We start from the raw sequence: 12,666 nt of genomic DNA, 5'->3' as shown, positions 1-12,666 counted from the left end.
TTGGTGAGTCTGAGCATTTTGTGGTTGGTAATTTTGAACATCCTGATTTTGAGCATTATAGTTTTGAACATTTTGATTTTGAACATTCTGAGAACATGGCACAACCTCCACCCCGTGAGAGGACTCTAAGGGAAATGGCTGCACCTGATTTCACCTACGAAAGCTTGTGCATCCAATACCCTGATGAGGATGTCCCATATGTTCTTAAAACTGGACTGATCCATTTGCTTCCTAAGTTTCATGGCCTTGCAGGTGAAGACCCGCACAAACATCTAAAAGAATTCCATATTGTCTGCTCCACCATGAAACCACCAGATGTCCAGGAGGATCACATATTTCTGAAGGCTTTTCCTCATTCTTTAGAGGGAGTGGCAAAGGACTGACTATATTACCTTGCTCCAAGGTCCATCACGAGCTGGGATGGCCTCAAGAGAGTATTCTTAGAAAAACATTTCCCTGCTTCCAAGACCACGACCATCAGAAAGGATATTTCAGGAATTAGGCAACTCAGTGGAGAGAGCTTATATGAATACTGGGAGAGATTTAAGAAACTATGTGCTAGTTGCCCTCACCACCAAATTTCTGAGCAGCTTCTTCTCCAATATTTTTATGAAGGACTTAGTAACATGGAGAAAAGTATGATAGATGCTACCAGTGGTGGATCCCTTGGAGACATGACTCTTGCTGAAGCCAGAAATTTAATTGAGAAGATGACTTCAAACTCCCAGCAATTTAGTGCCAGAAGTGATGCTATTGTCATTAGAGGAGTGCATGAAGTAGCCACGAATTCATCTTCATCAGCTGAGACTAAGAAGCTTGAAGGTAAACTAGATGCCTTGGTTAACTTGGTAACCCAACTGACCATGAATAAAAAATCTGCACCTGTTGCCAGACTCTGTGGTTTATGCTCCTCTGCCGACCACCACACAGACCTTTGCCCTTCTGTGCAACAATCTGAAGCAATTGAACAGCCTGAAGCTTATGCTGCAAACATCTACAATAGACCTCCTCAACCTCAGCAGCAAAATCAGCCACAACAGAACAATTATGACCTCTCCAGTAACAGGTACAACCCTGGGTGAAGGAATCATCCCAACCTTAGATGGTCAAGTCTTTCACAACAGCAACAACAACAACAGCCTTATTTCCAGAATGCTGCTGGCCCAAGCAGACCATACGTTCCTCCACCAATCCAGCAGCAACAACAACAACAGAATAGCCCCAGAAACAACAAACAGTTGAGGCCCCTCTGCAACCTTCCCTTGAAGAACTTGTGAGGCAAATGACTTTGGAAAATATACAGTTTCAACAAGAGACCAGAGCCTCCATTCAGAGCTTAACTTATCAGATGGGACAATTGGCTACACAGTTAAATCAACAACAGTCCCAGAATTCTGACAGATTACCTTCTCAATCTGTCCAGAATCCCAAAAATGTGAGTGCCTTTACATTGAGGTCGGGAAAGCAGTGTCAAGGACCTCAACCAGCAACATCTTCCTCATCCGCAAATGAACCTGCCCAACTTCACTCTACTCCAGAAAAAGATGATGACAAAAATTTAAAGAGTAAGTTACCTAACAATTTCTATGCAGGTGAATCTTCCACTGGTAATTCTGATTTACAGAAGCAACATATCCCTCTTCCATTCCCTCTAAGAGCAATTTCCAACAAAAAAATGGAAGAGGCAGAGAAGGAAATCTTGGAAACATTTAGAAAAGTAGAGGTAAACATACCTCTGCTGGATGCAATAAAGCAAATACCAAGATATGCTAAATTCTTGAAGGAGTTGTTCACTAATAAGCGGAAGCTTAAAGGAAGTGAAAGAATTAGCATGGGCAAAAATGTCTCTGCATTGATTGGTAAATCTGTCTCCTAAATCCCTGAAAAATGTAAAGATCCAGGTACATTCAGCATACCTTGTATTATAGGGAACAGTAAGTTTGACAATGCCATGCTAGATTTAGGAGCTTCTGTTAGTGTTATGCCTCTGTCTATTTTTAATTCTCTATCTCTTGGTCCTTTGCAGTCAACTGATGTGGTAATTCATTTAGCTAATAGAAGTGTTGCCTATCCTGCTGGTTTCATAGAGGATGTCTTAGTTAGAGTTGGTGAACTGATTTTCCCTATTGATTTTTATATTTTGAATATGGAGGAATGATTTTCTCAAGGATCAGTTCCCATCATTCTAGGCAGACCTTTTATGAAAATTGCTAGAATTAAGATAGATGTTTATGCAGACACACTATCTATGGAGTTTGGTGATATAACTATTCATTTTAATATTCTTGATGCTATGAAACACCCATCTGAAGATCTTTCTGTATTTCGTGCTGAAATAATTGACCATATTGTTGATGAATACATGACTGATCTTCATTCTAATTTGCATGCTTGTCACTCTTCATGCATTGAATTTGAATTTGTCACAATTCAGGTACGGCCTCGATCAGCAAACAAAGGTAGTCAATAGGTCTTTATCCACCCTTTTAAGGGATCTTCTGAAAGGCAACCATAAGTCTTGGGATGAGTATCTTCTTCATGTAGAATTTGCCTACAACTGGGGGGTTCATAGAACCACCAAGCAATCCCTTTTTGAGGTTGTTTATCGGTTTAATCCCCTAACACCGTTAGACCTCATTCCCCTTCCACTGGACACTTCTTTTATACATAAAGAAAGGGAATCTAGGTCGGAGTTTGTAAAGAATTTGCATGAGAGGGTTAAGAACCAAATAGAGAACCAAACAAAAGTGTATTCAACTAAAGGCAATAGAGGAAGAAAAGAGCTAATTCTTAATGAGGGTGACTGGGTTTGGCTCCATCTTAGGAAGGATAGATTCCCTACTAAAAGGAAATCCAAGCTTAGCCCTAGAGGGGATGGACCTTTCCAGGTTTTGGAGAGGATCAATAACAATGCCTATAGGTTGGACCTTCCATAAGAGTATGGAGTTAGCACCACTCTTAACATTTCTGATTTAATTCCTTTTGCAGGTGGAGCTGATATTAAGGAGGAGGGAACAAATAGATTTGAGGTCAAATCCTCTTCAAGGGGGAGGGGATGATGCAATCCTCCCTAGGAGGGGACCAGTCACTAGAGCCATAAGCAAGAGGCTCCAAGACGATTGGGCTAGAGCTGCTGAAGAAGGCCTTAGGGTTCTCATGAACCTTAAGGTAGATTTCTGAGCCCATGGGCCAAGGTTGGGTCCAATTATCTTTGTACATATTAGATTAGGATGTCATTATATTTGGTACTTGTATTTAGGGCTCCATAATGTAGGTAGGGTACCCTAGAAATATAGGATTTTTCAGCCCTTGTATCAGGGCACCTAGACTAGTCTTTGTATTAGGGGTAGTTTTGTAATTTCACATGCACTAAGTGAATATTTGATGTGTGTGTTGGAAAATAAATTTAATTGAATTGGTAGAAGCCCAACCCAATTAAATTTTAGAGGGGGAGGGGAGCATTTGCTTACTACACCCCATTGCCACATCATATAGTCACACTTTGTGCTTGTCCTTCATGCTTTACATGCCTCATGACACCTAAGCAAACTTAGTGAAGAATCTTGGAATTGATCTAGGATTAGTGGGCTGAACCATAACGGAAATTCACTAATTTTGGCTCCAAAGTTTGGCTCCACAAATTCAAGTGAAATTTGAATTGAAATTCAAATTTCCCTCCAATTTTGTGTGACACTTAGGCTATAAGTAGAGGTCATGATGCAATCCTCCCTAGGAAGGGACCAATCACTAGAACCATGAGCAAGAGGCTCCAAGAAGATTGGGCTAGAGCTGCTGAAGAAGGCCCTAGGGTTCTCATGAACCTTAGGGTAGATTTCTGAGCCCATGGGCCAAGGTTGGGTTCAATTATCTTTGTACATATTAGACTAGGATGTCATTATATTTGGTCCTTGTATATAGGGCTCCATATTGTAGGTAGGGTACCCTAGAAATATAGGATTTTTCAGCCCTTGTATTTTTGGGCACCTAGACTAGTTTTTGTATTATGGGTAGTTTTGTAATTTCACATGCACTAAGTGGATATTTGATGTGTGTGGTTGGAAATAAATTTAATTGAATTGGTAGAAGCCCAATCCAATTAAATTTTAGAGGGGGAGGTGAGCATTTGCTTACTACACCCCATTGCCACATCATATAGTCACACTTTGTGCATGTCCTTCATGCTTTTCATGCCTCATGACACCTAAGCACACTTAGTGGAGAATCTTGGAATTGATCTTGGATTAGTGGGCTGAACCATAACTAAAATTCACTAATCATAATTAGTGAAATTTTGGCTCCAAAGTTTGGCTCCACAAATTCAATTTCAAATTCAAGTGAAATTTGAATTTCCCTCCAATTTTGTGTGACACTTAGGCTTTAAATAGAGGTCATGTGTGTGTATTTTTTTGAACTTTGATCATTTGAATATTAACTTCAGATTTCAGAGCTCTTTTTGAGCACAAAATTTCGTGCTCTTCTCTCCCTCTCCCTTCATTCATCTCTTTCTTCCTCCAAGCTCATATCCATGGCCTCCTATGGTGGTGAGCTTCTTCTAGACTCATCTTCTCCTTGAAGTGGCGTCTCCTCTCTCTCTTCCCTCTCCATTCCGCTGCCATTTATCTTCCAAGAAGCAAAGGAATCCATTGATGAAGAAGATCCTAGGCCTACAAGCTCCAATGGAGCTTGCATCATGTGGTATCAAGAACATCTTCATCTAGGTGATGTTCTTTTGCTTCCTCTATCTTTTTGTTCGGTGAATTCTCTTTAATTCCTTGTTCTTCATCTTATTCTCCATGTATATCCTCCATTGTCTTGTGGTTTGGTGCTGTTTAGAGTAGATTCAAAAAAAATAAACCGATTAAATCTTAGATCTACACTTGTTCTTGCATTTCTATGGTTCAAATTTTGTAGATCTACTCTTGAATCTTGTTTTTGTGTTGATTTTAGGTTCTATCATTTTTCATTCATAATATTCTTGTGCTGAACCTTAGATCTAAATTTTCTTCCAAAATATTGATTAAAAAAAAACACAAAAATCTAAGTGTAAATCACTTAATCCATGTTGTCTTAGAGTCATGTTTAGTCATAGTAATTGTCACATTATGTTCTAAGTTTGTGTTGAATTTTATTTTGTTGATTGAATTCTAGATACATTTGTTCATGTATTCTTTTCATTATTAGCCTATCTTTTGAATTTTGAGTCTAATTCATTTATGTTATTTAGTTCATAACATGTTCTAAATCAATTCCTAGAAGTAGTCTTGTTCTTGAACTTTTTTTTTGCTTTCTAAGTTTCCTACATGATGCCTATGATGAAGTTGAGTTGTGGTGCTGAGTTGTGGCTGGATTTGTGAATCAAAATAAGTCTTAAGCTCTCTTTAATTGTGTTATTCAAGATAATTGAGCGTAAGCAAACACAAATTGTAACTATCCAAGCCTTAAGCAACATAAACACTACTCTTGATTTCTAGGTTGAAATCGCTGGTGCTGGCAGCTTGAACATACGAACTTGTATAAATTACTGGGAATTGGTCACTACGTTTTTTGAGCTGAAAATTTTACTGAATTTTTTAGAAATCTGGACCAAAATTATAAAAAAAGAACCAAGCGATTTGGATTAAAGGAAAAATAAAGAAAAATCTCACAAGTTGGCAGAAAAATCAGTGTCCAGGAAAAAAAAAAGTGAAAGGAAAGTGTGCTTGTTGTTTTGGCTCAAAATTTGTTCTATAATTGGTGCCTATTTTATACCAATCCTAGTTCTGAAATTTAAATTGAAAATTATTGTGAAAACAAGTGCCAAAACTAGAGGTTTCTTGAGTCTTTTTTTTTTAGAGTTTTTCTACTCTACTCTAGAGCCATTCTAGGTTTCTCTTTGAGTCCTAGCTTGTTCTACTCCTAAGGACCCCTTGTATAAGATATTAGATGAGTTGAGATCCCTTAAGTTGTGGAAAGAAAAACAAGAGAGAAAAGAAAAAGGTAAAAAAAGAGTGGAAGAATATTTGTTGTAGGATCTAAGCCTTCCTCAAAAAATTTGGTCATCAACAACCTGCCTTTTCTGCTACATGACAACTTGTTGATGAGAGAAAGAAGGGGGAGAACAGTATACTGCATTTGCGGCTCTTTGCTCCATTACTTGTACGAATGATTTTTTCACTAATAACCTTCATTTTTTCTTTTCCTTTGTACACAATTCAAATGTTATACAAAATTTCAGAACATAGAGCACGAGGGAAAATTCAAATAATAGAATGTTCTAGTTAGCGAATCAACCTTGAGATGCTTTCACATGCATGGCAATCATATGGACATTAACAAAATAATATAAATCATCTATGTAAGTTAGTTATGTCCATTTGGACTCATAATATCACACAATACATTGTTACTGGTTTCCCCAATATCGTTGGGCGCTTGTTTAATAAAAGCACGTTGGACGCTGAATAAGTAGTTGATAAAAACAAGTTTCTTTTGCCTTTGGATGATAACTTGGAAAAGCATAAGGATAGGGATTTTTACCATTTGAGATTATACTAAGTATGTCCTATTTCACTTCATATGATCCATTAGTTCATCAACAATTTATATCTTTTTTATCGTCAATACTATGATGGGTATTTTAGGACCACCCAGATATATCATATTAAATCATCCAGACCCAACAAAGAGTAGGCTAGATAGATTTCTTCTATCTAGTGGTTGGTTGGGTATTTAGCCGTGAAGTACTCAATATGTCATTGATCAAAATATTTGTGATCATTGTCCGAGAGTGTTGAAGGCAACCAACTCTCATTAGGGCCCTAAACCATTTAGGGTTCAAATGTTTTTGCTCCAACATGTAGGCTTTGCTAAGTATATGGTGGAGGAATGGGGAAAATTACATGTGGAAAGCGGCTTATGTGTTGAAAGGAAGCTTGAAAGTATGGAATAAGGCATGAGTGCTTGATTAGTCTTAGTTTTCATATATTCATCCTTAGTGTTAATCAAACATGATAGATAGATAGATTGATCTCAAAGTTTCTTAGAAGCAATTAGTCCAACAATGTATAGTCGATTACAAGGTTTAGTAATCAATTATCGATTATTAGAGAAAGCAACAAAAATCACTTTACTTTTAAATTTGGCAAGAAGCATCAAATTAATAGATTACTTGTTTCAGTAATCGATTACATAAGCCAGTTTCAAAAGAAGGAAAACTTTATGGCTCGAGATAATTGATTTCTGATGTGTAGTAATCAATTATATTGCGTTTGCAAACTCAAGGAACTCTCTATGTGACAAAATAATTGATTACTACATTTGATAATAAATTATTCCAGAACCTAGAAGCTTGGGAAGCTCCCTGTGAAACGAGATAATCGATTGTCACTTTTTTGGAAATGTAGAATAAAGTGGAATTTGAACAAATTAATCAATTATCATACTTTATAATTGATCAAATATATTATGTTCATTAAAATTATGAATACCCTCTTATGGTCACTCTCAAAGTGACTCTTGATTCAAGCTTAATTTTTAGAAAACATTTTCAAAGAGTTAACTAAGGGAAATATTCTACATTTCTTCAAGAGATTCATGTTGATCAAGATTCACTTAAATTTCATCATGAGTTAATTGTCAAAGAAGAGCTTGATGATGTTGTGATCTATACATCTTAGTTAAGGTTACCAAGGATTTTCGATTTGGTAAGGTTTCAACTCTTCATTTTTCTCTTGTAGGGTTCAAGGGAAAAAAAGGTTTTTAGGGAATTGCATGTGCATAGTATTGGTCACATGGTTCTCTAATAGTGTAAGTTCTAAGGGATCTTAGAACAATTGGATGTAGGTCCTCTTGAGGTCTGAACCAGTATAAATTTGATTCAGTCTTGGTAATGGAATTGATGTGAAAGGGCCATAAAATTCTATTTTTCATATGATCTTGTTTTAATTGTTTTCTTGGTTTTGATAATCTTTTGTAACAAGTTTTTGAGAAAATCTTGATTAAAGAAAAGGGGTATCTTTTAATTGAGAAAACCTTATAGCTCTAGATTTTGAATTAATCTATTCAACCCCCCTTTCCAGATATCTAGTTATTTCAACAATTGGTATCTAGAGCTAGGGTCTTGAAAATTAATCAAGATTTTATCAAAAGTCCTTGAATATGGATGGGAATCAATCACCATTTGCAGAACTTGTATCCATTAAAAGACCTCCACTCTTTTGTGGCATGAAGTATCCCTTTGGGAAAGTTCAATTGAATGTTTTTATGGAATCTATTAATAGATATATTTGGCAAATGGTGGTAAATGGTTACACAATTTCAAGCCAAGTTGTTGAAGACAAAACTATAGAGAAACCTTTTGAATCATGGTCTCATGAAGAAATTAAAAAAGTTAAAAGTGACTCTAAAGTTGTGAGTATAATTCAATCGGCCTTGAATTGTGATGAATTTTCCAGGGTATTAACATGTTCTATGGCAAAGGAAACATGGGATCTTATCCAAGTGACTAGTGAAGGTACTCTAAAAGTTAGAAGAGAAAGGAAGAATTATCTTATCCAAGAGTATGAAAATTTTTGGATGCAACAAGGAGAAACCATTGGAGATGTTCAAAAAAGGTTCACTCATATAGTGAATCATCTCAAGGGCTCAGGGAATGAGTTTGAGGAAGAATAGTTGAATGTGAAGATACTAGAGTTCCTCAATAGAACATGGCAATTGAAGGTCATGACAATCTCTGAGTCCAAAGATCTTACCTCCATCACAAATGCTAAGTTGTTTGGGGAATTAAGATAATACAAAATGGATTTGACTAAGATGGCCAAAGATGAGGTTAAGAAGAAGAAGAGTAAAGGCTTAGCACTAAAATCCTCTATACCATTTAGTGATGAGAGTGATCAAGAAAATACAGAAGGTTCTGAGAGTGAGAATCTAACATTACTTGTTATAAACTTTAAGAATTTTTTGAACAAGAAGAACTCCAAGGGAAGATCCTTTCAACACAAGAAAAACATTAAGAAGAATGACTCATCCTCCCCTAAAGTTACTTGTTTCGAGTGTGGAAAGTCAGGCCACATAAAATCTGAATGCTCCATGTTTTTAATGAAACAACAAGGAGGAGAAAAGAAGGCAAATGGTCATAAAAAGAAGAAAAAGGCTTACCTTGCATGGGAAGAGAATGCTTCTAGCACTTCAAGTAATGAAGAAGAAGCCAATCTTTGTCTCATGGTAGATGGCGAAGTCAAAAGTGATGTATGCCTTGAAGCCAAGTAGTTTATGTGTTATTTGGACAATGATTTTTCAAGCCATATGACAGAAGACAAGGCCAAATTTATCTCTTTGAAAGAAAAGGCTTAGTTTTAAGATTTTGGTTTATGCAATTTTACAATAGATGTAGAATTTTGTATTGATTGTTTTTAGATCTAGGCATGTGTGCTATAGTTTACTTTACTTTACTTTATATCATGCTTAGTTTTGATGTTATAAGTGATTGTGAATGCTAAGATCACTAAGTTTTTATGAACATAAGTGTTTGAGATAGTATAATTGATTACATAGGGTTTGTAATAAATTACAACATGTTTAAACCTTGGTTAAGCTTGGATTCTATTGAAACAAGGTTGTTCCCATCGGGATAACCGATTTCAAGATATTGTCAATCGATTACCAAGCATGTTTTCATGAGAAAGAAGTCACTGATAGCCATATAATCGATTACCATGGATCTGTAATTGATTACAAGTGTTCTTAAAAAATTAATTTGTTCATTGTGTGCAAAATAATTGATTACCACATTGTTGTAATAGATTACAACAACATACTAAAGGCAAATATGACAAATTTCAAGTGGTATAATTGATTACCAAGTTCTTGTAATTGATTATATCTTATTGCAATTGGAAAATTGTTGTCTGGGATCAAAAGAATTTATTATCTTATTGTTGTAATTGATTACCACGATATGGAAATGCATAACAAAACATATGTAAGCAAAATAACCAATTACATGCTTTTGATAATTGATTATGGCGGTTATAACTATTTTTATTATAAATATTCATCTTTTTATTTCCTTTGGGAAACTCTTTAGTGAAATAAAATTACACATTACATTTAGAAAGAGTCTCTTAGAGGCTTACTAAGGTATTTCTTCAAAGAAAGTCATCTTGTCAAGATCATGTATTCAAGGTCAAAAGATGAACATCATGAATTAAAGCTTGAAGATTTCACATCTACACAACAAGGTGCATTTATTCCATTTTCTTATTTTCATTCATCTTAGCTTTTCTGATCTTGATTAGGGTTACCAAGAAAGGTGTTAAGTTGTAGGGTTCAACTCATTGTTTTTCTCTTGTATGGTTCAAGGGATTAAGGGTTTTTTTAGATATTTGCTTGTGCATATTGTTTGTAAAGTGATTTCTCTATAGTGATTGTTCTAAGGGTTCTTAGAGCAAACTAGATTTAGGTTCTCTTGTGAATTGAACCAATATAAACCCTTATCTTGATTCTCTATATCATTTATCTTGTTATTAAGTTGTTCTTGATATTATGTTGTGTTGGTATTTGATTTTGTAATTGGATGTGCATTTAAAACTTTTTTTGAACAAAAAGTGATTGTTTTTCGCAAGCAAGATGATCCTTGTGTTAAAAGATTTTGAGAAAAAACTTAATTGTTCAAAAGGGTATTCATATTTGAATTGGTTTAATCAATAAAATTTCAAAAGTTGTGGAAACTATTCACCCACCCCCTTTCTAGATTTCCGGTCCAATTAAAAATTCGGTTCTTCTAAAACTATGAGCGAGGGAACTACTGTGCCTTAGTTATTACAGATGACTATTGTAGATTTACATGGACCTTGTTTTTGCCTTTGAAAAAAAATGCTTTCAAAGTTTTTCATAAACTAGCCAAATTGATTCAAAATGAAAAAGATTTGAAAAACAAAGGTTTGAGAATGGGGGTGAATTTCAAAATGAAGAATTTGAATTTTTTTATGAAGACAATGGTATTAATCACAATTTTTATGCTCCAAGAACTCCTCAACAAAATAGAGTTGTGGAGAGAAAAAATAGATCTCTTGAGGATTTGGCAAGAACTATGTTAAATGAAAACCATTTACCTAAATATTTTTGGGTGGATGCGGTAAGCATAGCTTGCCATGCTCTCAATAGAGGCACTCAATGATGAATTTTGGGTAATCTCCATGCATGACGAGTTGAACCAATTTAAAAGAAACGATGTATGGGAATTGGTACCCTATACTAAAAACATGAACATCATTGGCACTAAAATGAGTGTTTAAAAATAAATTGGATGAGCATGGTTTGATCACTAGAAATAATGCAAGACTAGTAGCCAAGGGCTATAACCGACAAGAAGGTATAGACTTTGGTGAAACATTTGAATTCGTAGCTAGAGTAGAGGCTATAAGATTGCTACTTGCTTATGCTTGTGTTATGGATTTAAAGTTATACCAAATGGACATCAAAGGTGCTTTCCTAAATGGATACATTTAAGATGAAGTTTATGTTTCCCATCCTCTTGGTTTTGAGGATCATAAAAATCCAAATCATGTATACAAGCTTCAGAAAGCTTTTTATGGACTTAAACAAGCACCAAAGCAATGGTGTAGGACTTAGCCACTTCCTTCTTGAACAAAATTTCGAGAGAGGACAAGTTGATAAAATGTTTTCCATTAAGAAGTCCTCTCATAACACTCTACTCATGCAAGTTTATGTGGATGACATAATTTTTGGTTGCACTAACAAATCTCTTTGTCAAGATTTTGTGCACAAGATATAAGGAGAGTTTGAAATCTCAATGATGGGAAAGCTAAATTACTTTCTTGGTCTTTAAGTGAAACAAATGGACCGTGGAACATTTCTCCATCAAGCAAATACTGCAAGTAACCTCTCAAGAAGTTTGAGATGGAAAAAAAAAGCAAGGAGGCTGCAACTCCTATGGTTACTAGTTGTTACCTTAGTGTGGATGAAAAAGGAAAGCCAATCAATCAAATAAGGTATAGAGGTATCATTGGCTCCCTACTTTACTTAACTGCAAGTAGTTTGGACATCATGTTTAGTGTTTGCATGTGTGCACGCTACCAATCTAATCCTTAGGAGTCTCATTTTTCTACTATAAAAAGGATCATGAAATACGTGAGAGAAACTTTAGATGTTGGCCTATGGTAACCTAAAGGTGATGAGACATCTCTTGTAGGATACTAAGATTTAGAGTTTGATGGATGTAAACTAGATAGGAAAAGCACTAGTGGCACTTGTCACTTGTTCGGTAATGACCTAGCTTCATGGAATAGTAAGAAGAAAGCATGTGTTGCCTTATCTATTGTTGGGGCTGAGTACATTATTGTGGGTAGTTGTTGTGCACAAATATTGTGGCTTAAACCACAACTTTCAGACTTTGGATTGCATTTAGAACACATTCCTTTAAGATGTCATAAGACTAGTGTCATTAGTCTCACTAAGAATCCTATCATGTATTCAAGGACAAAGCATATAAAGATTAGGCATCATTTAAGAGTGGAGCAACAACTTAAAAGAAAGCCTTCTTCAAAATCTTATGGCTTTCACTCTTATCCAAGGAAGGACCAAGCCCAAGGAATTTTGGGGGCTGCACCTTCAAAACCCAAGGAAGATAAGGGTAAGACCATAGAGAAATTCACCTCTAAGACTAGT

At 35.6% G+C, this 12,666-nt stretch overlaps 1 non-coding gene across 1 annotated transcript; it reads right to left on the bottom strand.

The window, feature by feature from the left end:
* Positions 1–473: 473 nt before the first annotated feature.
* Positions 474–580, bottom strand: LOC114394286. Its single transcript, XR_003662692.1, has one exon. It is a non-coding gene; the product is annotated as a small nucleolar RNA R71 (small nucleolar RNA).
* Positions 581–12,666: the final 12,086 nt, after the last annotated feature.

Source organism: Glycine soja, chromosome 17 (genome assembly GCF_004193775.1).
Source record: "Glycine soja cultivar W05 chromosome 17, ASM419377v2, whole genome shotgun sequence".
In the NCBI taxonomy this organism is placed as follows: Eukaryota; Viridiplantae; Streptophyta; class Magnoliopsida; order Fabales; family Fabaceae; genus Glycine; species Glycine soja.
The sequence above is the reverse complement of the archived record's forward strand: the minus strand, read 5'-3'. Positions and strand labels throughout refer to the sequence as shown.